Genomic DNA, 24,717 nt, shown 5'->3' on the forward strand with positions numbered 1-24,717 from the left:
GAAGTTCCCTATTACACCTGCCTTGCAGAGTCGCCTTGAGTGTTTAATGCATCAACACTTGTGACAACCTGAGCCCAGCATCCAACCTATAGGAAAACCCTTCAGCTGCTCTTGTTCTCTGTGCAACCTCTCCTCCCCCCATCAGAAACCCAGGGCCTTTTCTGCCCTATTTCTTCCAATTAAAAAATCCTCACGATTTGGCCCAAAACCCATTCAGCATGGTGAAGTGGAAAAGAGAACATTTTTAAAAATTCATTATTTATTTATTGTTTTTGGCTGTGCTGGATCTTTGTTGCTGCATGCTGGCTTTCTCTAATTGTAGAGACCCAGGGCTATTCTTCATGGTGGACGTGGGCTTCTCATTGCAGTGGTTTCTCTTGTTGCAGAGCACAGGCTCCAGGGTAAGCGGGCTTCAGTAGTTCTGGTGCACAGGCTTAGCTGCTCTGAGGCATTTGGGATCTTCCTGGTTGAGGGATTGAACCTGTGTCCCCTTCATTGGCCGGTGCTTTCTTATCCACTGCACCATCAGGGAAGTTCTGAGAACAGCATTTTGAGTCTATCGATTGCAGCTGCAGCCTTGAGTTTGAATCAGACTCTGCCCTCAGTCCCTATGTGATCTCAGCCAAATCTCTTGCTCCCATATCCTCTGCTTCTGGCACTTTTGAGTGATTTTAACACTATAATCTCACAGAGAGGGATGCAAGAAAAAATTACAGGTGATTAAAATAATATCTACAGAACTTCCCTGGTGGGCCAGTGATTAAGATCTGCTTTGGGGTGGGGTGGATTCGATGCTTGGTCAGGGAAGTTCCACACACCTCAAGGTGCGGCCAAAACAAACAGCTACAATTCTGTGGGTACTGTGATTGTTATTTTTTTTTTAATTTTTATTTTTTTGGTCTTAGTTGCAGCACACAAGGGGCTTCCCAGCTTGGCACTAGTGGTAAAGAACCCATCTGCCAATGCAGAAAATGTAAGAGGGGAGGGTTTGGTCCCTGTGTCAGGAAGATCCTCTGGAGGAGAGCATAGCAACACACTCCAGTATTCCTGCCTGGAGAATCCCATGGACAGAGGAGACTGGCGGGCTACAGTCCATGTGGGTCATAAAGACTTGGACAAGACTGAAGTGACTGAGCACACAGCACACAAGATCTTCCCCATGTCATGTAGAATCTTTCCTTGTGGCACATGGCCTTTCTAGTTGCCAAATCTGAGCTCCAGAGCCTGCAGGCTCACTTCTGCTTCATGTGGGATCTTAGCTCCCCAACCAGGGATGAAACCCCTATCCCCTGCATTGCAAGGTGGATTCTCAACCACTGGACCACCAGGGAAGTCCCCCATGATATGAAAGAGCCCTTCACACCAGAGTGAATATGATTCGTCCTCCACAGATTAGGGCTGCTCCTTTTCTGTTCCACTTCGTGCCCACCCACTGCCCTAAGGTCTGAATTTTATCACAGAAGATAATCAGTCTCAGTGAATACAGCAGAGGGCACTTCCTGGCAGTGGGTGGACGACACTCATCTGTCCTTGAGCTCCTAGCGAGGTTCTGAGCAGAGAGCTGTAACGCCCAGTGGGAAAGAAGTAGCTGGAAGTCAGGAGGGCAGCCTGGGGAATGAGTCCAAAATGGCAGCTTGAGAGGAAGTAGCCGGCTGCTGGTTCTGGAACCTCGCAGAGCAGTGTTTAGAATGTTCTCTCTCATTAATCCTATTTAAAGCCTGGCTGCTGAGAGGGGAGGGGGGAATCCTGTTTCAACTAGCAGTGCTGAGGTTCCCCGCCACCCCCGCACCACCGCCCCGCAGTGGGAGGGGAAAGGGGTTCAATGGGGCCACCCTGCCGGCTCTCACAGCCTCTCAGAAGAGCGTCTCCAGCTTCCCCTCCCCCGAGACCTGCATTTATTGGCCTGCCCCTGGACCTAATCTGTGTGGAAGGAGCAGCTGCTTGCTAAGAAGGCGGGAGGTGTGGACTGGCAGGCTGCCCTGCTGGTGATGAAGGGGTGAAGGGGTGCTGGAGAAGGTAAGGAACCCTGCACTGAGGTGCAGAGGGAGGGATAAAAAGTGGGGGCTCTTGTACAAGAGGGATTTCTGGGAAAGTCCCGCTCCCTCTGGCATGGGGAAGTCTCTCACTGGTTTAAAAGCTAAGAACAAACATTCCCAGCTTGTCTCTTCGAGATTCTCATGGAAAAGCCAGGTCTAGGGAAAGGGGCCCTCCCTGGCCTTGAAAGGAAAAGTGTGAGTGAACCTACCGTTTATAATGCAGGATCAGTGGCAGCCTGGATGGGAGGGGAATTTGGGGGAGAATAGATACAGGTATGCTGTCCTGTGCTCAGTCACTCAGTCTGTCTGACTCTTTAAGACCCCATGGACTATAGTCCACCAGGCTCCTCTGTCCACGGAATTCTCCAGGCAAGAATACTGGAGTGAGTAGCCATTCCCTTCTTCAGGGGATCTTCCCAACCCAGGGATCAAACCCAGATCTCCTATACTGCAAGTACGTGCTTTACTATCTGAGCCACCAGGGAAGCCCCAGATACATGTATATGTATGACTAATACATAATAGGACTAATACTAATACATAGAACATATGTTGCTCCTGCCCAGTCACAACACTGTTAATCAGCTATCCTCCAATATAAAACATAAAGTTAAAAAAAAAAAAAATAGTGCAGAGTCAGCCTTTTGCAGAGAGAGAGAATAACGGACAGTGTTTCCCTCTGTGGTATTATTCCTGGGAGACCAAAAAGAGCCTTTCCAAATAAATCCCTGTAAATGTGAGTCAATCCTTGAGATTTATTTGTGAACAAAACAGCATCTTCTAGTGTTGTTTTCCAAAGGCCAGAGTTCATGAGTATCTCTATCTAGCTGCATGACCACTAATATCATTTAACCTCAGATGATTAGCTGTAAAGTGGAGAGATTCCCCCTCCTCCTGGTCAGCCCTGCCCCTCACCCCCATCTGACACACATCTCACTGAGTTATTACCAAGACCAAATCAGGTGACAGTGTGAAAGTGCTTTTGAGTTGAAAGTCACTGTCTACACTTGAAGGGCGCATCTTTTTAACTCAGAGTTTCCTCCTGTCTCAGGCAGACTTTAAGCCCCTCGCTGGTGCTTGTTGCCCAGTATTCTGATCAGCTATAAGAACCAACACTGAAATTTCACAGAAGAGACAAGTCTGCTCTCCTGGTTACTTTCTCTTGTTCTGAGACACTTTCTTTGCTTGGGCCTCTCTTGGGTTGTCTGAGAAGGTGCCATGAAAAAGGTCAGAGCCTTTCCTAGCAAGACTGGTCAGGATTGAAAAGTCTGCATGCCATGATCCTAAGAGTGGATTGGAAGTACAGTCAACCGATGGGAAAGGCAGAGTCATCGAAATGTGTCTGAAGATATAGGAATAAGAGTACTGGGCCAATAGGAAGCCAGATTTGTAGGTTTAGGTCCAGCCTTGCTAGGATCAAGGTACTGTATTATTGTTTAGTCTCTAAGTCAGGTTCAACTCTTTTGCAACTCCATGGGCCGTAGCCCACCAGGCTCCTCTGTCCATGGTATTCTCCAGGCCAAAAGACTGGAGTGGGTTGCCATTTCCTTCTCCAGGGGATCTTCTCGGTCCAGGGACCAAACCTGGGTCTCCTTCATTACAGGTGGATTCTTTACCACTGAGCCACCAGGGAAGCCCAAGGCACTTTACAAAGGCATTTAATTGTTTTGTACCTTAGTTTTCCCTCTCAATTTAATAGGAATAATAAAACCTATCTTGTGCATGAAGATTACAGGGAATTGTGAATGAAAGGCTGCAAATGTATGGTTATTTGGGATTGTCAGGCTGCCCTTGATAAATGCCCATTTGGCGGTGCTGTTGCTATCTTGAAGAACAGTCAACTTCACTACAATCTGTTAAATTCCCACCATGGCAGGCACTATTCTCATTGCCTTGAAAGCAGTAAAGCGGTGGGGTAGAATATGCTATTTTTAGCACTTAAAACTGAAAAGCAAAAAAAAGAAAAAATCAATGTGTGCATAAAGGGATAATTTAACAGGATTGTGCTCATGAGGGAAGGGAAGACATTATGTATTAACTTCTACCCAAGTGGAACTTGACATTTATGTAGCAAGTGAAATCACCACAACTAAAAAAACAAATTAACAGCCCTGTTATCACCAGGCAGGGAGACAGAGAGAAGTGCAAACTATCTCTGAGATGTCTAGGGGGATTTGAGGAAAAACACCCTTGTTTTAGATTGACAGAATCTTGGCCCAGGCGTCAGATGTGGGACTTTAAGATTTCCTTTTTCTCAACAGAGCAGAGACTTAATCTATTTGTAGAGCACTTCATACTTTTGAACTTCAAACATTCTCTTGTTTGATCTTTGCCAACCTTGTAATGTAGGAAGGGTAGGTATTATTTTTTAAAAACATATTGAGGTGGAGTTGACTTACAGTCTCATGTTAATTTCTGCTGCTGCTGTTGTTGCTCAGTCACCCAGTTGTGTCCAACTCTTTTTGACCCTATGGGCTGCAGCACGCCAGGCTTCCCTTTTCCCTCACCATCACCCAAAGTTTGCCCAAGTTCATGTCTGTTGTATTGGTGATGCTACCCAACCATCTCATCCTCTTGATGCCCCTTTCTCCTTCCGCCCTCAATCAGGGACTTTTCCCAGCAGCAGGGACTTTTTCCAATGAGTCAGTTATTCGCATCAGGTGACCAAAATACTGGCGTTTCAACTTCAGCATCACTCCTTCTGCTATACAGCATAGTAATTCATTTGTACATATATACATATATATATATATACATATATATATATTCTTTTCATATTCTCTTCCGTTCATATTATTTTCCATTATGGTTTATCACAGGATATCAAATATAGTTTCCTGTGCTATATAGTAAAACTTTGTTGTTTATCCATCTTATATATATGAGTTTGTATATGCTAATCTCAACTCTCAGTCCATCCCTCTCCCACCTCCACCCTCCTTGGCAACCATAAGTCTGTTCTCTATGTGTGTGAATCTGTTTCTGTTTCCTAGTATGTTCATTTCTGTTGTATTTTAGATCCCACATATAAGTAATATCATATAATATTTGTCTTTCTCTTTCTGACTTACTTCACTTAGTATGATAATCTCTGCATCCATCCATGTTGCTTCACATGGCATTATTTCATTGTTTTTTATGTCAAGTCAGTCATTTCAACAAGGATCCCTGAATCCTTTTATTGGAGAGTGGTAAACCAGCATTTGCTCTAATCTGCTCATTGTTTTGAAATTGGAATGTCATTGCCTTTAGGCCCTGTCAGTGCTAGAAAGTAAAAAAGAAAAAAAAAAATTAAGTCATTCAGTTGTGTCCAGCTCTTTGCCACCCCATGGACTGTAGCCCACCAGGCTCCTCTGTCCATGGAATTCTCCAGGCAAGAAAACAGGAGTGGGTAACCATTCCCTTCTCTAGGTGATCTTCTCTACCCAGGGATCGGATCCAGGTCTCCTACATTGCAGGCAGATTCTTTACTGTCTGAGCTAGAGAGTAAAGGTATGTATTAATATGTTAAACTGTGTATCCATACAAGTCTATGTTATTGCTACTATTACTCACCAGTTCCTAAGTTAAGCTAAATAAGAATTTCCACTGATGTCACAGACTGTAGTTCAGAACTACATGGTTCATTTTAGTCTTTGCCCCTTATCTGTAACCTCCTACTCCAACTATGAGAAATGTAGCTTCTACCATTCTCTATCCTTTTATTTATTTTTTCAATCCCAGTGTTCAGAACTCAGGGTTCTGACTACTAGTCCAGTACTCTAGTCCCTACCATGCTCATTCTGCTCATTGAGCAACCCAGGTAAACAAATTCCCTTTTCCACTTGAAAATCTTGCAGATTTTTAAAAATCAGAATCTGGTCCATTTTGAACTACTCATTTCCAAATTTAACGTTCCCATTTTTTCCCCCACCATTTTACTCATGTAATATGATTTTCTTATTTATTCAACAAATATTTCAAGAGAACCAGTCATGCTTTTCACTGTGCTGGGAACAGGGCAGTGAACAAGACAGATACGTCCTTGTCTTCATGAAACTTACAGTTTTGGTAGGGAATATGGTCATTGAGTAAGTAAAAGAGGGTGCAGTAAATGTGATGCTGTAGGAGGTACAGGGAATCCAGGAACTATGTTGAGGAGGCTGCCTAATCTATGCCATCACTAATCTTCCTTATATCTGTGTGTCACACCTATCTAATTAGGGTCACCATGAAGTGTGAGGCCCTGAAGAGGTCACATTAATTCAAATATTTTTTTATTGGAGTATAATTGCTCTACAATGTTGTGCTAGTTTCTGCTATACAACGAAGTGAATCAGCTGTATGCACACATATATGCCCTCCCTCTTGGATCTCCCTCCCACCCTCTTCCCATCCCACCCATCTAGGTCATTGCAGAGCCCTGAGCTGAGCTCCCTGTGCTATACAGTAGGTTCTCATACATATGGCAGGACACATACATCAATCCCAATTTTCCAATTTCCCCCCCATCTCCGTGACCACATATCTGTTCTATATGTCTGTGACTCTATTCCTGCCCTGCAAATAGGTTCATTGGTGCCATTTTTCTACGTTACACATATATGTGTTAATATACGGTATTTGTTTTACTCTTTCTGAATTACTTTACTGTGTAAATACTCTACTGTGACAGACTCTAGGTCCATTCATGTCTCTACAAATGACCCAATATTGCTCCTTTTAATCACCGAGTAATAATCCATTTTGTATATGTAGCACATCTTCTTTATCCATTCATCTGTTGATGGACACTTAGGTTGCTTCCATATTTTGGTAATTGTAAGTAATGCTGCTGTGAACATTCTGGTGCATATTAGTGTTTTTGTATTTTGTTTTATTTTTTCAGATATATACCCAGGAATGAAATTGCTGGGTTTTATGGTAGTTCGAGTTTTAGTTTTTTGAGAAACCTCCATACTGTTTTCCACAGTGGTTGTACCAATTTACATTTCCACCAACAGTGTACAAGTGTTCCCTTTTCTCCACATCCTTGCCAACACTTCTTACTTATGTTTTTTTTTGATGATAGCCATTCTGACAGGTGTGAAATGATACCTTACTGTGGTTTTGATTTGCATTTTCCTGATGATTAGTGATGTTGAGCATCTTTTCATGTACTTATTAGCTATCTGCATTCTCTCTTTGAAAAAATGTCCATTCAGTTTTCCTGCCCATTTTTAAATTGGGTCTTTTTTTGATTGTTGAATTATATGAGCTGTTTGTATGTGATAGATATTAACCACTTATCAGAACTGATATATTTTTATTTTTTATTTTATTTACCTATTTTTTCAGTTGCAGCATGTGGGATCAGGTCCTTGACCAAGGATCAAACCCTGGCCCCTTGCGTTGGGAGCACAGAGTCTTAGCCACTGGACCAACAGGGAAGTCCCCAGACTTGATTAATTTTTAAATGGAAATTAAACCATTTACAGTTTTCCCACATATTTTTGGTTTGGGCCCAAGATTCTAGTCTGTAACAATTTCTTCTTGACTCTGTTTCTGTTAACAAAGATATCTTTGAAAAAACTAGAAACCTGCTCAGGTTATGTCAACTTATGGGAGCTTACTGTAAAGACAAGAAAAGCTTCTCCAGACCTCAGTCAGGGTTCTCGGAGGAGGAGAGGGAGGGGCCACAGCAGCTGCATAAGGTGAACAACCCTGGGGCCCGCCGGCCACTTATGCATCCTCACTCCTCCACCTCTTCTTCCTTCTCTACTTCCTATTCTTTTCCTATATCTGCCTGTAGTTTCTTTTCATTCTTGTTTGTTTTTTTCTTGTTGCCTTTTCTCTGTGCCTTTCTACTTCTACACTGTTCTGTCAGCTGCACTGGCTGCCTTTGAACATCCAGAAGATAAATCAGCCCCATCTCTCCAGAATCAAGTGCCCACATGGGCCTGGCTATTTGGATCAGGCAGTCCTCCTGATCTAATCAGCTATGGGCAGGACTGTGGCCTTCTGTGGGAGCAAGTACACTTGCCTGCACATAAGGAATATCTCAGAAGAGGTGTGTGGATGCTCCAGCTCCAGAGCACAGATTCTTAAAGACCCTAAAAGTGACTGAGTGCTTCATAATTGTCTCCTCACCTGCATAAGGATTCCTGTTTTTTGAGCTTCATCAACTCGTGTCTCAGTTTCAGACCTGGTACCTCTTTACAAAATGAATACTTTCAGGGACTTCCCTGGTGGTCTAGTGGCTAAGATTCTGAGTTTGCATTGCAAGGGGCCTGGGTTCAATCCTTGGTCAGGGAACTAGATCCCACATGCTGCAACTAAGAGTTCACGTGCTGCAGCTATGATCAAAGATCCTGTGTGTGGCAACTAAGATCTGGCATAGCCAAATAAAAAAATACAAATAAAATATATCCCAACCATTTGTCAATTGAACAAGAGATTTTTTTTTTTCTTCTAAATGATGCCTGTTATAACAGAAATGTCTTGAAGTGAAAGTGAAGTCCCTCAGTCGTGTCTGACCCTCCGTGACCACGTGGACCGCAGCCCACCAGGCTCCCCCGTCCATGTGATTCTCCAGGCAAGAGTACTGGAGTGGGGTGCCACTGCTTTCTCCAAATGCTTATCTCAGTTATGTTCAAATATTCATGAAAAATAGTCATAGTAAAATATGCTATGCTAAGCTAAGTCACTTCAGTCGTGTCTGACTCTGTGCGACCCCATAAATGGCAGCCCACCAGGCTCCCCCGTCCCTGGGATTCTCCAGGCAAGAACACTGGAATGGGTTGCCATTTCCTTCTCCAGTGCATGAAAGTGAAAAGTGAAAGGGAAGTCGCTCAGTCGTGTCCGACTTCCAGCGACCCCAAGGACTGCAGCCCACCAGGCTCCTCCGTCCATGGGATTCTCCAGGCAAGAGTACTGGAGTGGGGTGCCATTGGCATCAACAAAGATATTATCCAAATCTGCGGTGGAATTGGCAGCCATTCCATTTCTCTTCTTGTCATTACATCCAGCCTTTGAAGGCCAACAGGGAAATGAGACTCAGAGGCTGATTTTCTGAAGGGATGAATGCATCTGTGGCCTAACACTGTCTGTAGAACTTGAAGCTGCCATTCAAAATGATACCTGGCCAAGTATTCATTGGCTGTTGCCTACCTCAAACATGGGATATGATTCCTCCTTCAGTTGAATGAAGGTGAAGTATACCAGTGGCGGCTGCTGCTGCTGCTGCTAAGTCGCTTCAGTCGTGTCCAACTCTGTGCGACCCCATAGACGGCAGCCCACCAGGCTCCCCCATCCCTGGGATTTTCCAGGCAAGAGTACTGGAGTGGGTTGCCATTGCCTTCTCCAATAAGACTTTATAATATATGTTAAAGATTGATAAGGTGAGAGAGGTCCTTAAAGTATGAAATCAAAGTGTTATCCAAGGATAGATGTATCTGTGGGATCAATATGCTCATCTTTTGTCCTGTCATTTTCTAAGTGTGGGACCTCATTCAAGATGCAGATTATTAGGCACCACCCTCTTCTATTGGATCAGAAACTCTGGGGGTGGAGGCCACTAATTTGTGTTTAACAAGTGGTTTTGATTCACATTCAAGTATGAGAACCACTGCTTTCAGTCTGAGAACTGGAGTCATTTTTACTTTTGCAAATAATACTAACCAAGGTAAGAATCAAAATAGATGGACATTCTAAACATTTATAATGGTGAATAATGAAGCTGTATGTGTGTGTGTGTATATTATAGTGTATATATATATTTAAAATATGTTACATATTATATTTATATGTATCATATGTTGGAGAAGGAAATGTCAATCTACGCCAGTATTCTTGCATGGGAAATCTCATGGACAGCCTAGCGAGCTGCACTCCATGGGGTCCCAAAGAATCGAGCACGACTTAGCAGCTGAGTACATCATATGTATTTCTTATGTATGTTTCCTGTATGCCAATATTTACTTTCACATTTTATGAAATTATTTTGCATAATGTATGGAACCATATGGAAAAATATAAAATATATTTTATTGATAATATTTATAAAATTCATATTGTATAGTACACACATGTGTGTGTGTGAATACAAATATGAAATAAGCCTTGTAAACTGCTATGCAATTTGAAGATGATGTTCTTTTGGGGATTTGAAAAGCATCATTCTTTTTTACTTCACACTTACAACCAGTTAATGGGACAAAAAGAAAGTGAATGTGGTTGAGAAATCGACGTACTACCTTTATGCCTAACAAATAATAGATTGGAAAATGATGATTGAGTCAGTGGGCAAAGAACCTCTTAATATACCAGGAAACATTCCTATGTAGAGATAGAACACTTCACGTTTAAGGAAGTATCAAGAATGGGGACAAATAGGGAAGGATCAACTGTTGAGACTGGGATTACATATGCATACTACTAGGCTGCGGCCAGCACAGCAGGTAGGGATCGAAAGTGGTCGACACACAGTTTGGGAAAAAGAAACTAGAGACAGAATTAAAGTTTTAAAGATGGGACCAGGGGACTCAAGACCTCTTGGGTCAAGAACCTTGTTCCTCGGAGTCCCATCATTTTATTTAGTGTTTTGGCAAGCAGAAAGTATCTGTTGTGTTATGATGAAGTCAGCCTCCTGTGTCCCTGGTCACATCTCCCATTTTATTGATTACTTTAAACTATCTTTCTTATTTTCTTGCACAAGGGCTATCACCTAGCTGGAGATCATAGACCTGCATATGCTTTGGGAAAACATCTTAGTGTGTGCACAAGCAGTGTTCTGCACTGGCACTTACCTGGTGTCCACACTATGTTTTTCCTTAGCTTAGCAGGGCATGACAACCCCAACTGAGAAACCTGATGTACTTTTATTTGGGTTATGCTGTATTGCTATATTTTGTTTTTATTCTTTTCTCATGGTGATTTTCTCATGGCTTAGCCAGAGCAAGTGGCTGACTATTAACCCCTGCACTACTATATATACAATAGAGAACTAATAAGGACCTAGGAATCAGCGAACTGAAATGGACTGGAATGGGTGACTTTAACTCAGATGACCATTATATCTACTACTGTGGGCAGGAATCCCTCAGAAGAAATGGAGTAGCCATCATGGTCAACAAAAGAGTCCGAAATGCAGTACTTGGATGCAGTCTTAAAAACGACAGAACGATCTCTGTTCGTTTCCAAGGCAAACCATTCAATATCACAGTAATCCAAGTCTATGTCCCAACCAGTAATGCTGAAGAAGCTGAAGTTGAATGGTTCTATGAAGACCTACAAGACCTTTTAGAACTAACACCCAAAAAAGATGTCCTTTTCATTATAGGGGACTGGAATGCAAAAGTAGGAAGTCAAGAAACACCTGGAGTAACAGGCAAATTTGGCCTTGGAATACGGAATGAAGCAGGGCAAAGACTAATAGAGTTTTGCCAAGAAAATGCATTGGTCATAACAAACACCCTCTTCCAACAACACAAGAGAAGACTCTCTACATGGACGTCACCAGATGGTCAACACCGAAATCAGATTGATTATATTCTTTGCAGCCAAAGATGGAGAAGCTCTATACAGTCAGCAAAAACAAGACCAGGAGCTGACTGTGGCTCAGACCATGAACTCCTTATTGCCAAATTCAGATGTAAATTGAAGAAAGTAGGGAAAACCACTCGACGATTCAGGTATGACCTAAATCAAATCCCTTATGATTATACAGTAGAAGTGAGAAATAGATTTAAGGGCCTAGATATGATAGATAGAGTGCCTGATGAACTATGGAATGAGGTTTGTGACATTGTACAGGAGACAGGGATCAAGACCATCCCCATGGAAAGGAAATGCAAAAAAGCAAAATGGCTGTCTGGGGAGGCCTTACAAATAGCTGTGAAAAGAAGAGAAGCGAAAAGCAAAGGAGAAAAGGAAAGATATAAACATCTGAATGCAGAGTTCCAAGGAACAGCAAGAAGAGATAAGAAAGCCTTCTTCAGTGATCGATGCAAAGAAATAGAGGAAAACAACAGAATGGGAAAGACTAGAGATCTCTTCAAGAAAATCAGAGATACCAAGGGAACATTTCATGCAAAGATGGGCTCGATAAAGGACAGAAATGGTAGGGACCTAACAGAAGCAGAAGATATTAAGAAGAGATGGCAAGAATACACAGAAGAACTGTACAAAAAAGATCTTCACCACCCAGATAATCACAATGGTGTGTTCACTGACCTGGAGCCAGACATCCTGGAATGTGAAGTCAAGTGGGCCTTAGAAAGCATCACTATGAACAAAGCTAGTGGAGGTGATGGAATTCCAGTTGAGCTATTCCAAATCCTGAAAGATGATGCTGTGAAAGTGCTTCACTCAATATGCCAGCATATTTGGAAAACTCAGCAGTGGCCACAGGACTGGAAAAGGTCAGTTTGCATTCCAATCCCAAAGAAAGGCAATGCCAAAGAATGCTCAAACTACCGCACAATTGCAGTCATCTCACACGCTAATAAAATAATGCTCAAAATTCTCCAAGCCAGGCTTCAGCAGTATGTGAACCGTGAACTTCCTGATGTTCAAGCTGGTTTTAGAAAAGGCAGAGGAACCAGAGATCAAATTGCCAACATCTGCTGGATCATGGAAAAAGCAAGAGAGTTCCAGAAAAACATCTATTTCTGCTTTATTGACTATGGCAAAGCCTTTGACTGTGTGGATCACAATAAACTGTGGAAAATTCTGAAAGAGATGGGAATACCAACCACCTGATCTGCCTCTTGAGAAACTTGTATGCAGGTCAGGAAGCAACAGTTCGAACTGGACATGGAACAACAGACTGGTTCCAAATAGGAAAAGGAGTACGTCAAGGCTGTATATTGTCACAGTGTTTATTTAACTTCTATGCAGAGTACATCATGAGAAACGCTGGGCTGGAAGAAGCACAAGCTGGAATCAAGATTGCCGGGAGAAATATCAATAACCTCAGATATGCAGATGACACCAACCTTATGGCAGAAAGTGAAGAGGAACTAAAAAGCCTCTTGATGAAAGTGAAAGTGGAGAGTGAAAAAGTTGGCTTAAAGTTCAACATTCAGAAAATGAAGATCATGGCATCTGGTGACATCACTTCATGGGAAATAGATGGGGAAACAGTGGAAACAGTGTCAGATTTTATTTTTCTGGGCTCCAAAATCACTGCAGATGGTGACTGCAACCATGAAATTAAAAGACGCTTACTCCTTGGAAGGAAAGTTATGACCAACCTAAGTAGCATATTCAAAAGCAGAGACATTACTTTGCCAACAGAGGTTCGTCTAGTCAAGGCTATGGTTTTTCCTGTGGTCATGTATGGATGTGAGAGTTGGACTGTGAAGAAGGCTGAGCGCCGAAGAATTGATGCTTTTGAACTGTGGTGTTGGAGAAGACTCTTGAGAGTCTCTTGGACTGCAAGGAGATCCAACCAGCCCATTCTGAATGAGATCAGCCCTGGGATTTCTTTGGAAGGAATGATGCTAAAGCTGAAACTCCAGTACTTTGGCCACCTCATGCGAAGAGTTGACTCATTGGAAAAGACTCTGATACTGCGAGGGATTGGGGGCAGGAGGAGAAGGGGATGACAGAGGATGAGATGGCTGGATGGCATCAACGACTCGGACGTGAGTCTCAGTGAACTCTGGGAGTTGGTGATGGACAGGGAGGCCTGGCATGCTGTGATTCATGGGGTTGCAAAGAGTCGAACATGACTGAGCGACTGATCTGATCTGATCTGATTTGAAGGACCTTCTGTATAGCACAGGAAACTCTATTCAATACTCTGTAATAACCCATATGGGAAAATAATCTAAAAAAGAGTAGGTGTGTGTGTGTGTGTGTGTGTGTGTGTGTATACATACACATAACAACTTATTCACTTTGCTATATAGCAGAAACTAACAAAACATTGTAAATAAACAATTTGTTGTTTGTTTATTGTTTAGTCACTCTGTCTCTTTGCAACTGCATTGACTGTAGCTTGCCAGACTCTTCTGTCCATGGAATTCTCTAGGCGAGAATCCTGGAGTGGGTTGCCATTTCCTTCTCTACGGGATATTCCCCACCCAGGGATCAAATCTGTGCCTCCTGCATTGGCAGGTGAATTCTTAACCACTGAGCCAATTATCAGTTCAGTTCAGTTCAGTTGCTCTATCATGTCTGACTCTTTTCGACCCCTGGACTATAGCACGCCAGGCCTCCATGTCCATCTCCAACTCCCTGAGTTGGAATCAAACTCATGTCCATCAAGTTGGTTATGCCATCTAACCATCCTCTGTCATCGCATTCTCCTCCTGCCTTCAGTCTTTCCCAGCTTCAGGGTCTTTTCCAATGAGTCACTTCTTTGCATCAGGTGGCCAGACATTGGAGTTTTAGCTTCAGCATCAGTCCTTCCAATGACTATTCAGGACTGATTTCCTTTAGGATGGACTGGTTGGATCTCCTTGCAGTCCAAGGGACTCTCAAGAGTCTTCTCCAACACTACAGTTCAAAAGCATCAATTCTTCAGTGTTCAGCTTTCTTTATAGTCCAACTCTCATATCCATACATGAGTACTGGAAAAATCATAACTTTGATTGGACAGACCTTTGTTGGCAATGTCTCTGCTTTTGAATATGCTATCTAGGTTGGTCATACCTTTTCTTCCAAGGAGCAAGTGTCTTTTAATTTCATGGCTGCAGTCACCATCTGCAGTGATTTTGGAGGCCCCCAAAATAAAGTCTGTCACTGTTTCCACTGTTTCTCCATCTATTTGCCACGAAGTGATGGGACCGGATGCTATGATCTTAGTTTTCTGAATGTTGAGCTTTAAGCCAACTTTTTCACTATCCTCTTTCACTTTCATCAGAGGCTTTTTAGTTCTTCTTCACTTTCTGCCATAAGGGTGGTGTCATCTGCATATCTAAGGTTATTGATATTTCTCCCGGCAATCTTGATTCCAGCTTGTGCTTCATCCAACCCTGTGTTTCTCATGATGTACTCTGCATGTAAGTTAAATAAGCAAGGTGACAATATACAGCCTCCTTTCCCTATTTGGAACCGGTCTGTTGTTCCATGTCCACTTCTAACTGTTGCTTCCTGACCTGCATACAGATTTCTCAAGAGGCAGATCAGGTGGTCTGGTATTCTCATCTCTTTAAGAATTTTCCACAGTTTGTTGTGGTCCACACAGTCAAAGGCTTTGGCATAGTCAATAAAGCAGATGTTTTTCTGGAACTTTCTTGCTTTTTCAATGATCCAGCAGATGTTGGCAATTTGATCTCTGGTTCCTCTGCCTTTTCTAAATCCAGCTTGAACATCTGGAAGTTCACAATTCACATACTGTTGAATCCTGGCTTGGAGAATTTTGAGCATTACTTTACTAGCGTGTAAGATGAGTGCAATTGTGTGGTAGTTTGAGCATTCTTTGGCATTGCTTTTCTTAGGGATTGAAATGAGAACTGACCTTTTTGAGTCCTGTGGCCACTGCTGAGTTTTCCAAATTTGCTGGCATATTGGGTGTATCACTTTCACAGCATCATCTTTTGGGATTTGAAATAACTCAACTGGAATTCCATCACCTCCACTAGCTTTGTTCATGGTGAATCTTCCTAAGGCCCACTTGACTTTGCACTCCAGGATGTCTGGGTCTAGGTGAGTGATCACACCATCATGGTTATCTGGGTCATGAAGATCTTTTTTGTATACTTCTTCTGTGTATTCTTACTACCTCTTCTTAATATCTTCTGCTTCTATTAGGTTCACACCATTTCTGTCCTTTATCGAGCCCATCTTTGCATGAAATGTTCCCTGGGTATCTCTAATTTTCTTGAAGAGTTCTTTAGTCTTTCCTATTCTATTGTTTTCCTCTATTTCTTTGCACTGATCACTGAGGAAGGCTTTCTTATCTCTCCTTGCTATTCTTTGGAACTCTGCATTCAAATAGGTATGTCTTTCCTTTTCCCCTTTGCCTTTAACTTCTCTTCTTGTCCCAGCTATTTGTAAGGCCTCCTCAGACAACCATTTTGCCTTTTTGCCTTTTTTTTTTCCTTGGGGATGGTCTTGATCCCTGTCTCTTGTACAGGTCATGAACCTCCATCCATAGTTCTTCAGGCACTCTGTCTGTCAGATCTAATCCCTTGAATCTATTTGTCACTTCCACTGTATAATTGTAAGGGATTTGATTTAGGTCATACCTGAATGGTCTAGTGGTTTTCCCTACTTTCTTCAATTTAAGTCTGAATTTGGCCATAAGGAGTTCATCTACTCCAGTAAAAAGAAAATAAAATGAAGAACCCTATATTGCAATAAAAAGAATCGGGAAAAGTATTTCCCTCCAGTAACCCTAGATATTTAACCATGGTGCTTAACCATTAAACCAAGAGTCAACCAAGAATATGGTCCTACCCACCAAGGCTGGGAATCAGCACTAAATTAGGTCAGTGGTGCTTCCTCGCTTCAGTCTCTACTTCCCAGGGACCAGCTATGGCTTCTTTGAGAACCTTGCTGGAACTTCTGGGCAGTTTAAAATTTATCCTCAAAAGCTCTGAAATGGATCAGAACAATCCCCTTGTTGTATAAGCACAAGACTCCTCTGTACCTCTGGTTGACAGACAACTCCCTTTCCCATCCCAAATTATGTCTGACCATATTTTCTAACAAAGCATATCAGAGGTTCTTTAATAAAATTACATGACCCACTAAGACCTTCCAATTATAAGTTATGTAAAGACAATTCAATAACAAAATGTCAACAATTTAGGAATGCCTCAGATTTGAATATAAATGTCCTTCTTTATCGAATTCCCAGGGAGAATTTAAAGTTCAAAAACTAAATTTCCTCGCCAAGTCAAAGTTCAAAGAAGCTGATCTCCATAATCAAATTCTCTTGCTTTTATAAGTTACAGTTCACAGAAATTAGACTCATCCTCTTCTAGCTCTTGCTCTGCCTAGACTCAGCCAGAGGATGGTTGTGTAAATGAGGATTCCTTCAGCGGCTGCACCCTGGACTCTCCCTGGATGGTGGATTTCCTTCAGAGCCTCAGGAGTTTTATTAATCCAATGCCAAGCCACAACAATCTCACTTTTAAAAAGCTTGTTTGCTTAATAAAGCACATAGGTTGTCACAGTGGAAGCTCCATGTATCCCACACCACTGACAAAGGTTGTCTCCTGTTTTTTTTTTTTTTTTTTTTTGATTGTTTACTTATTTGACTGCCTCGGGTCTTAGCTGTGGCACGTGGGACCTTTGTTGTGTCATCACCAATAGGTTTCAGCAGTTACTGCATGCAGGCTTAGATGCTATGAGGCATGTGGGATGTTTGTTCCCTAACCAGGGATCAAACCAGCGTTCCCTACATCACAAGACAGATTCTTAACCATTGGACCACCAGGGAAATCCTCAAAGATTCACTTCTTGACCAGACTTTAATCAGTTTCCTCTGAGCTCTTTCTCAACTAATCCTGTCCTTGGCCATGTTCTCAAGAGCCCAATTTTAGCATGAATCTTTCTGAGTCAGTTTAGCCGGAATCCCCCATCCTTAATATATGATCACCCTAGCCAGCCTTCAGCAAGAATCCTCTTAGAATAATTTAATGAAAATCTCCCCTTCCTCCTGACGTTTCCTTTTAGTAATTTTCCATTCACTGACACCCTGACCCTCTATCCCTAGTCCTGCTCTTTGGCTATAAATTACCACTTTTTCTTCTTGTATTCAGAGTTGAGCCCGGTCTCTCCCTTACTGCAGTAATTCCTATAACCTATTGTGAAAGTTCCTCCAAACAAAGTCTGTCTTACCATTCTTTAACAACCAATCTGAATATTTTTGTCTTTCAGATCAGATCAGATCAGATCAGTCGCTCAGTCATGTCCGACTCTTTGCGACCCCATGAATCACAGCATGCCAGGCCTCCCTGTCCATCACCAACTCCCAGAGTTCACTGAGACTCACATCCATTGAGTCAGTGATGCCATCCAGCAATCTCATCCTCTGTCGTCCCCTTCTCCTCTTGCCCCCAATCCCTCGCAGTATCAGAGTCTTTTCCAATGAGTCAACTCTTCGCATGAGGTGGCCAAAGAACTGGAGTTTCAGCCTCAGCATCATTCCTTCCAAAGAAATCCCAGGGCTGATCTCCTTCAGAATGGACTGGTTGGATCTCCTTGCAGTCCAAGGGACTCTCAAGAGTCTTCTCCAACACCACAGTTCAAAAGCATCAATTCTTTGGCACTCAGCCTTCTTCACAGTTCAACTCTCACATCCATACATGACCACAGGAAAAACCATAGCCTTGACTAGACAGACCTTTGTTGGCAAAGTAATGTCTCTGCTTATATCTCCAATTAAGAAAACCAGTCAAGGGACTTCCCCGGCAGTCCAGTAGTTAAGACTCTGTGCTTCACTGCAGAAGAGTTTGATCCCTGGTTAGGGAAATATGATTTCATATGTCTCCTACATTGCAGGCCAATTGTTTACCCATTGAGCCACCTGGGAGTGAATCTCAATAAAGCTGTTAAAGTGCAAACTTGTGTGCTTCAAGAAAGCAGAGGCTCATGCTTCTTTGTACAGTGAGTATGAACGAAGGAGTGGGCGTCCTTGATTTTGCTTTTGGTTGCACTCCCACCTGACAAGGCTTGATAGCGTTGAAAACAGTGAAAAGATTCCATTTCTTTTTTCTTTTTTTTGCTTGGCCTTGCTCAATTGCTTCAGTCATGTCTGACCCTTTGTGACCCCATGGACTGAAGCCTGCCTGGCTCCTCTGTCCATGGGATTTTCCAGGGAAGAATACTGGAGTGGGTTGTCATTTCCTCCTCCAGGGGATCTTCCAAACCCAGGGATTGAGCTCCAGTCTTCTGCATCTCCTGCATTGCAGGTAATACACCTGCAATATTCTGCCTTACCATTCAGCATATAGGATATTAGTTCCCTGACCAGGGATCAAACCCATGTTCCCTGCACTTGAAGCAGGGAGTCTTAACCACTGGACTGCCAGAGAAGTCCCCCAAAAGGTTTCATTTCTTAATGACAGTTCTGAAGACTGCTTATCGAAGTGGAGTTCCCTACCCAGCCTCATCTTTCTTTTGCAGATTTTTTAATAAATATTTTTTTTGATGTGGATCATTTTTAAAGTCTATTGAATTTGTTACAATATTGCTTCTGTTGTTTCTGTTCTGGATTTTTGATCCCAAGTCATTTGGAATCTTAGCTTCTAGGCCAGGGATCGAACCTGCATCCTCCAGAATTGGAAGGCGAAGTCCTAACTACTGGACCACCAGGGAAATCTCCTCTTAGGAGTTTCATTAAGGAGTTTGAGGGAGGCTGGGTCCAGAAATACCAGGAACAAGCACTGGAAGGCCGGCCCCCTCCTGTGTGTGCCATGGCTCTTGCACAGTCCATTGCAGTTGAATTGGACCTAGCCCTGACCCTGTTGGTCACTATCATTCACAGTACTGGGGTGCATGATCAGTGCCTCAATTCTGTCTAGACAAGTGAGGGACCCTCCATGCAGCCCTGAAGCGTGAGCTCTCACAGGGTCTGCTGGTGACCCTCCATTCCTGGAGAACCTCTGCCCTCAGACTCATCCACAGACATTCCCCTATCTCCTTGTACTGAGCACTGACCCTAATACCACCTCCAGAAAACCAAGCCCGAGGCTCTTACCATGTTGAACCCAGAGCATCAGTTCCTTCTTCTGGCTGCTTCCACCATCATCATCTTCCCTTCTCCACCCTCTTCCTAGAGTTTCCAGCTTCTTTTTTGCCAAGTGGAATCAGGTATGACTTCACAGAATTTGAAGTCAGAGAAACCCTAATCAGCACCTACCCTCCTCCTGTTATCTGTGTAAACTCAGTGAAGTTACTTAACCACTCTGAGCCTTTATTTTAATTATTCTTAAGTAGTGATAATTACAACTTCCTGGGGTAGGGGGACTGAGTGATGATGGTGCGATGATTAAGTAAGATCATGTAACTAAGGCATTTAGCATAGTGTCTGGCCCCTGGGAGGCGGTCCAAAATTGGTAGCAGCTGTTATTATTTGTGCCTTGGACTTGGGCCGGAAACTCACTCCAGACAGTGGGTGTGGAGGCACCCTAGGGTGCTCAGCCCCACGAACCTCTTTGTCTGTGTTGTTCCCAGGGGACTGGGCTTGGAGGATCTTCCTTCCCTCTCTTTTTCTTTTAATACTTATTTATTTGGCTGAGGCATACAGGATCTTTAGTTGCAGCATGCGAATTCTTAGTTGTGGCATGTGGGATCTTGGTCCCTGACCAGGGATCAAACCCAGACCTCCTGTGTTGGGAGTCTGGAATCTTAACCACTGGACCACCAGGGAAATCCCTTCCTTCCCTTTCTTTATGAATTAGCACCCCCCAAGTGCTTTGAGAAGGAGAGGCAGTTTGCCCAACCCCCACATACAAAACAATGCTTTCCCAAGTTTGGCATTTCTAGGTTATTCCTGGGGTGAGAGCTGGAACAGAGCAGAAAGGGCTCACAGCTGTCACCCCATATTTCCACTGCCCTGCCTCAGGACACTCATCTATACCCTTCAAATCATTCAAAGTTGGAGAAAAGCCAGCTGTTCTTAGGACATGTTTGCATATGCAGGGACTTCTCTGGTGGCCCAGGGCTAAGACTATGCTCCCAAAGGAGGGGGCCTGAGTTCAATCCTTGGTCAGGGAACTAGATCCCATTCCACAACTAAGACTTTGCACGCCACAACTAAAGATCTTGCGTGCTGCAGTGAAGATTGGAGATCCTGAGTGTGGCAACTAAGACCCGGCACAATCAAATAAATAAATATTTTCAGAAAATGCATTTATGCACTGAGACCCTTTGGTCCTAGGCACTTTCAAGCAACTTCCCATCCCAAGCCTCTCTCCAGCCCCACACCCTCCAATTTGGCCAAAAGTGTTCTTTCCCAGGGCTAATGGGGTCCTTGCAAAGTCCCCAAGCAGCTCTGAAGCCCTGGACTTGAGATATTCCTTCTTGTTTCCTCCTACTACACAGTCCTTGGGCTGTGCTCAGTAAATATTTCTGGACTGATTAGTTAGCGTGGGCTACTTTCCTTCCCTTTCCTCCCCTTTCCTCCTCTGAGAGCCCAGCTGAGTATGGAATGAAAGGGAAATGAAATAAACATCTCAGGCCCTGCAGCCCACTGGGGTCAGGATATTCACAGTGCTGCTGTGAGTCAGAGCTGACCCTTCTTTTTCATCTACTGAGTCACCAGAACTGAGAGCATAAACAGAGGCAGAAGAGGAGGAGGGTTTCAGAACAGGGGGATTCATCCCTGGGTAACGCTCTATCAAAACCCACAGCTTTCAACAATAAACTTCTAGGAGAAATGCTTTTTAGGCCAGACCAGTTGGCCAGTGAGCTTTTGAACACAGCATCCCATGAAATCTTCATAATGCCTTTGCAAGGGGCAGTTTTTGACAGTAATTCAGTCAGAGCCATGATTGTGTTTTGTGCTAAGTTGCTTCAGCTTTGTCTGACTCTTTGTGACCCTATGGACTGTAGCCTGCCAGGCTCCTATGTCCATGGGATTCTCCATGCAAAAATACTGGAGTGGGTTCTTCTCCAGGGGATCTTCATGACCCAGGGATCGAACCTATGTCTCTTTCATCTCCTGTGATGCCTGGCAAGTTCTTTAACACTAGCACCACCTGGGAAGCCCAGGACCTATGATCAAGTCCTTCAGATGACTTTCTCCTTTACCTTATTTTCAAAGAATTTCACTGCATTAGAGAGGGAGTTATGCACTCTGTCTAGTCAGGTATGTGGCCAGGACCTGGGAAAGGGGAACAGATGCTTCACCATTAATTGTTCCTCATTGTCTGGGGGTTCATGATTCAAAGTTAGGCTTTCAGTTTTGTCCACAGGCATTTAATGGAGGCATTTTAGGGCCATTTCCTTGGGGACTTGTAATAAATGTTGAACTGAAAGCTTTTCTTGAATTGAAACCTTTTCTTACACTTTTTGGTTTACAGATGCCTGTCAGCTAGAGTTAGAAGCATTTAAGTGACTTGCTCAAAACACTACAATAAGTTGTGATGTGATGAAGTGCTAAGTTGCTTCCATCATGCCCAACTCTTTGTGACACTATGGACCATAGCCTGCCAGGCTCCTCTGTCCATGGGATTTTCCAGGCAAGAATACTGGAGTGGGTTGCCATTTCCTTCTCCGGGGCATCTTCCTAACCCAGGGATGAACCCACGTCTCTTACATCTCCTGCACTTGCAGGCAAGTTTTTTTTTTTTTTTTTTTAAACCACTAGTGCCAACAGAGAATTACAATAAATTAGTGTCAGTAGTAAGACCAGAACCAAAATTTTCTGGTTCCCAGTTCATGACTCTTTTCAACTTATCAAGCTGGTTGCTCCAGAAGTCTGTGCCTTATTTCGCCTTCAAAGACTGTGAGCAGAGACTTGGAATGCTTGCTGGCCTCTCCTTCAAACCTTAGACTCAACTAACTGGGTTTAAGGGGGTGGATGAACAGAAAAGAGAAGAGTTTAAATCTCCTGCCAAGGTCAGTTTTGAAGAACACAGATTGTGGCAAATGGCTCAGAAATGCAGGGTTCTGTCGAGCTGGCTACTGCCAAGTTTCTATAACAAATAATCCCATGCAATAAGCGATTCTCTTGGCCCATGTCTATGTAGTCTTACAGTGAAATAACATATACGTGAACACTTGCATCTGATGAGAGATATGTTTGTAGTTAGTCACTGACCTGGTATGGTTAATATCACCTATAGATGATATTTCCTGATTAGATCATAACTTTCTTAACAGTGAGGACTATTCCTTACGTTCCTTTGTAATTTCACAATATCTAGCAATGCTGAATGTTATGATCATCATATTGTTAAGTGCTAGAGTATGTTGCAGGCTTCCCAGGTGGCATAAGTGAGTGGTAAGAAACCCACCTGCCAATGCAGGAGACGTAAGAGATGTGGGTTTGATCCCTGGGCCGGGAAGATCCCTTGGAGGAGGGCATGGCAACCCATTCCAGCATTCTTGCCTGGAGAACTACATGGAGAATCCCAGGCTCAGAGGAGCCTGGCAAACTACAGTCCATAGTGTTGCAGAGTCTGAGTGACTGAGCACACATGCAGAGTGTGTTGTAGAGTGGATGCTGAACAAACATGAATTAAATGGGAGTATAAACAGAGCTGGGATGAGCTCTCCTGGGTCCACTATCAATTTGTGCCAGTGCTTCTGCTTGCTTAATCTCTCACCTCTTCAAACATTGCAGACAGTAGACTGGCCACTTACAGATCAATTTTAGAAACCATGAGCTAGGTTGGAGGAGAAAAAAGAAAGTTCTTGACTGCATATGGAGATTTAATAACTGATAAGATGTTAAAGGTATGAAGACACCACAGGGATGAACTAGCTAGAAGCTTCTCATTATTTTTCTTCTGAAGCCAAAGCAGAATAAACATCTCCCCAAGAATGGTACATATACATTTCTTTGAATTGATGTGCTTTTTATTTTAAAAATCATGTATCTATGCCTGCTGACTTTCTGCACCCTCTGGGCTATAAGGCCTGCCTCCAAGCAAAGTGAGAGAAAGTCACTTAGTCATGTCTGACTCTTTTGAGTCCCCATAGACTATACAGTCTATCGAATTCTCCAGGCCAGAATGCCGGAGTGGGCAGCCTTTCCCTTCTCCAGGAGATCTTCCCAACCCAGAGAAGATGAACCCAGGTCTCTCGCATTGCAGGCGGATTCTTTACCAGCTGAACCTCAAGGGAAGCTCAAGAATACTGGAGTGCGTAGCCTATCCCTTTGCAAGCAAATCTTGCCAACCCAGGAATCAAATCGGGGTCTCCTGCACTGCAGGCAGATTCTTTACCTACTGAGCCATCAGGGAAGCCTCTAAGCAAATTTTTCACTTAACTAATGCATTGGCAGACCCCTTGTCCAGGCCAGGGTATTCAGATTCAGTCTATTGGGGAATTTAGAATTTAACCCAAGACAGACTAGGAGTCTAGAAGGACTTCTGCAGCTGAGGTTTTCATATTTGCCCTGGCTCCTACCCTTACCAATGCCACAGTGTTCAGACAATGAGATTCTCCAATATCCTATCAATACTTCCCTTTTGTTCTTAAGCTAGTTTGATTTGAGTGGACATCTGTTCACTTGCAAGTACAAGCTCTTTAACAAATATATGTCTGTTTTATACTCAGTACTGTTCTCCCAAACAATTATTTCTGACATTTTAATTTAATTAATGAAATCTTTTCCCCCTGATTTAGATAATCTACGATTTTTACTAGTGTAACACACTTTGCTAAATAGCAGTTCACAAATAAATGGAGGAGAAAGTGTATTGGACTGAATCATATTAAATTGCTGATATGTGACTATTTTTGAATCTCTAGCAATTCCAGATAGTTACAACTAATATATCTTAAATTAACTGGAAAGAATAACACGGGATGTATGAAAGCACCCAGTCATTCATCCTCTCAATAAACATTCACTGAGCATCCTTCTATGCAGTTCAGTCCATTAGAAGCTTAAGGATCACAAAAAGGAATGATATATGGACTCTACGCTCTAAAGGTTTATAGAAGGTAGACAGTGATGTATATGATAAGTGAGGTTTAGATTAAGTACTTGAGAGAGGAGAGGAGGATTTTTTGAAGAATACTGAAGTTTTCATGAATGTGATTGTGTCAGAATTGGGCTTTTAAAGATAGGTAATACTTCTGAAAGTGA

General features: G+C 43.0%; 1 long non-coding RNA gene across 1 annotated transcript in view; it reads left to right on the top strand.

Moving 5' to 3' along the window:
• The first annotated feature begins 1,594 nt into the window (after positions 1-1,594).
• LOC139184456 (uncharacterized) overlaps positions 1,595-24,717 on the top strand; it is a 28,742-nt gene continuing 5,619 nt past the window's right edge. Inside the window, exon 1 of the long non-coding RNA XR_011567954.1 lies at positions 1,595-2,016. This is a non-coding gene — a long non-coding RNA (uncharacterized lncRNA). The remainder of the gene's footprint in view (positions 2,017-24,717) is intronic.

This window comes from Bos indicus, chromosome 8 (genome assembly GCF_029378745.1).
Source record: "Bos indicus isolate NIAB-ARS_2022 breed Sahiwal x Tharparkar chromosome 8, NIAB-ARS_B.indTharparkar_mat_pri_1.0, whole genome shotgun sequence".
NCBI lineage: Eukaryota > Metazoa > Chordata > Mammalia > Artiodactyla > Bovidae > Bos > Bos indicus.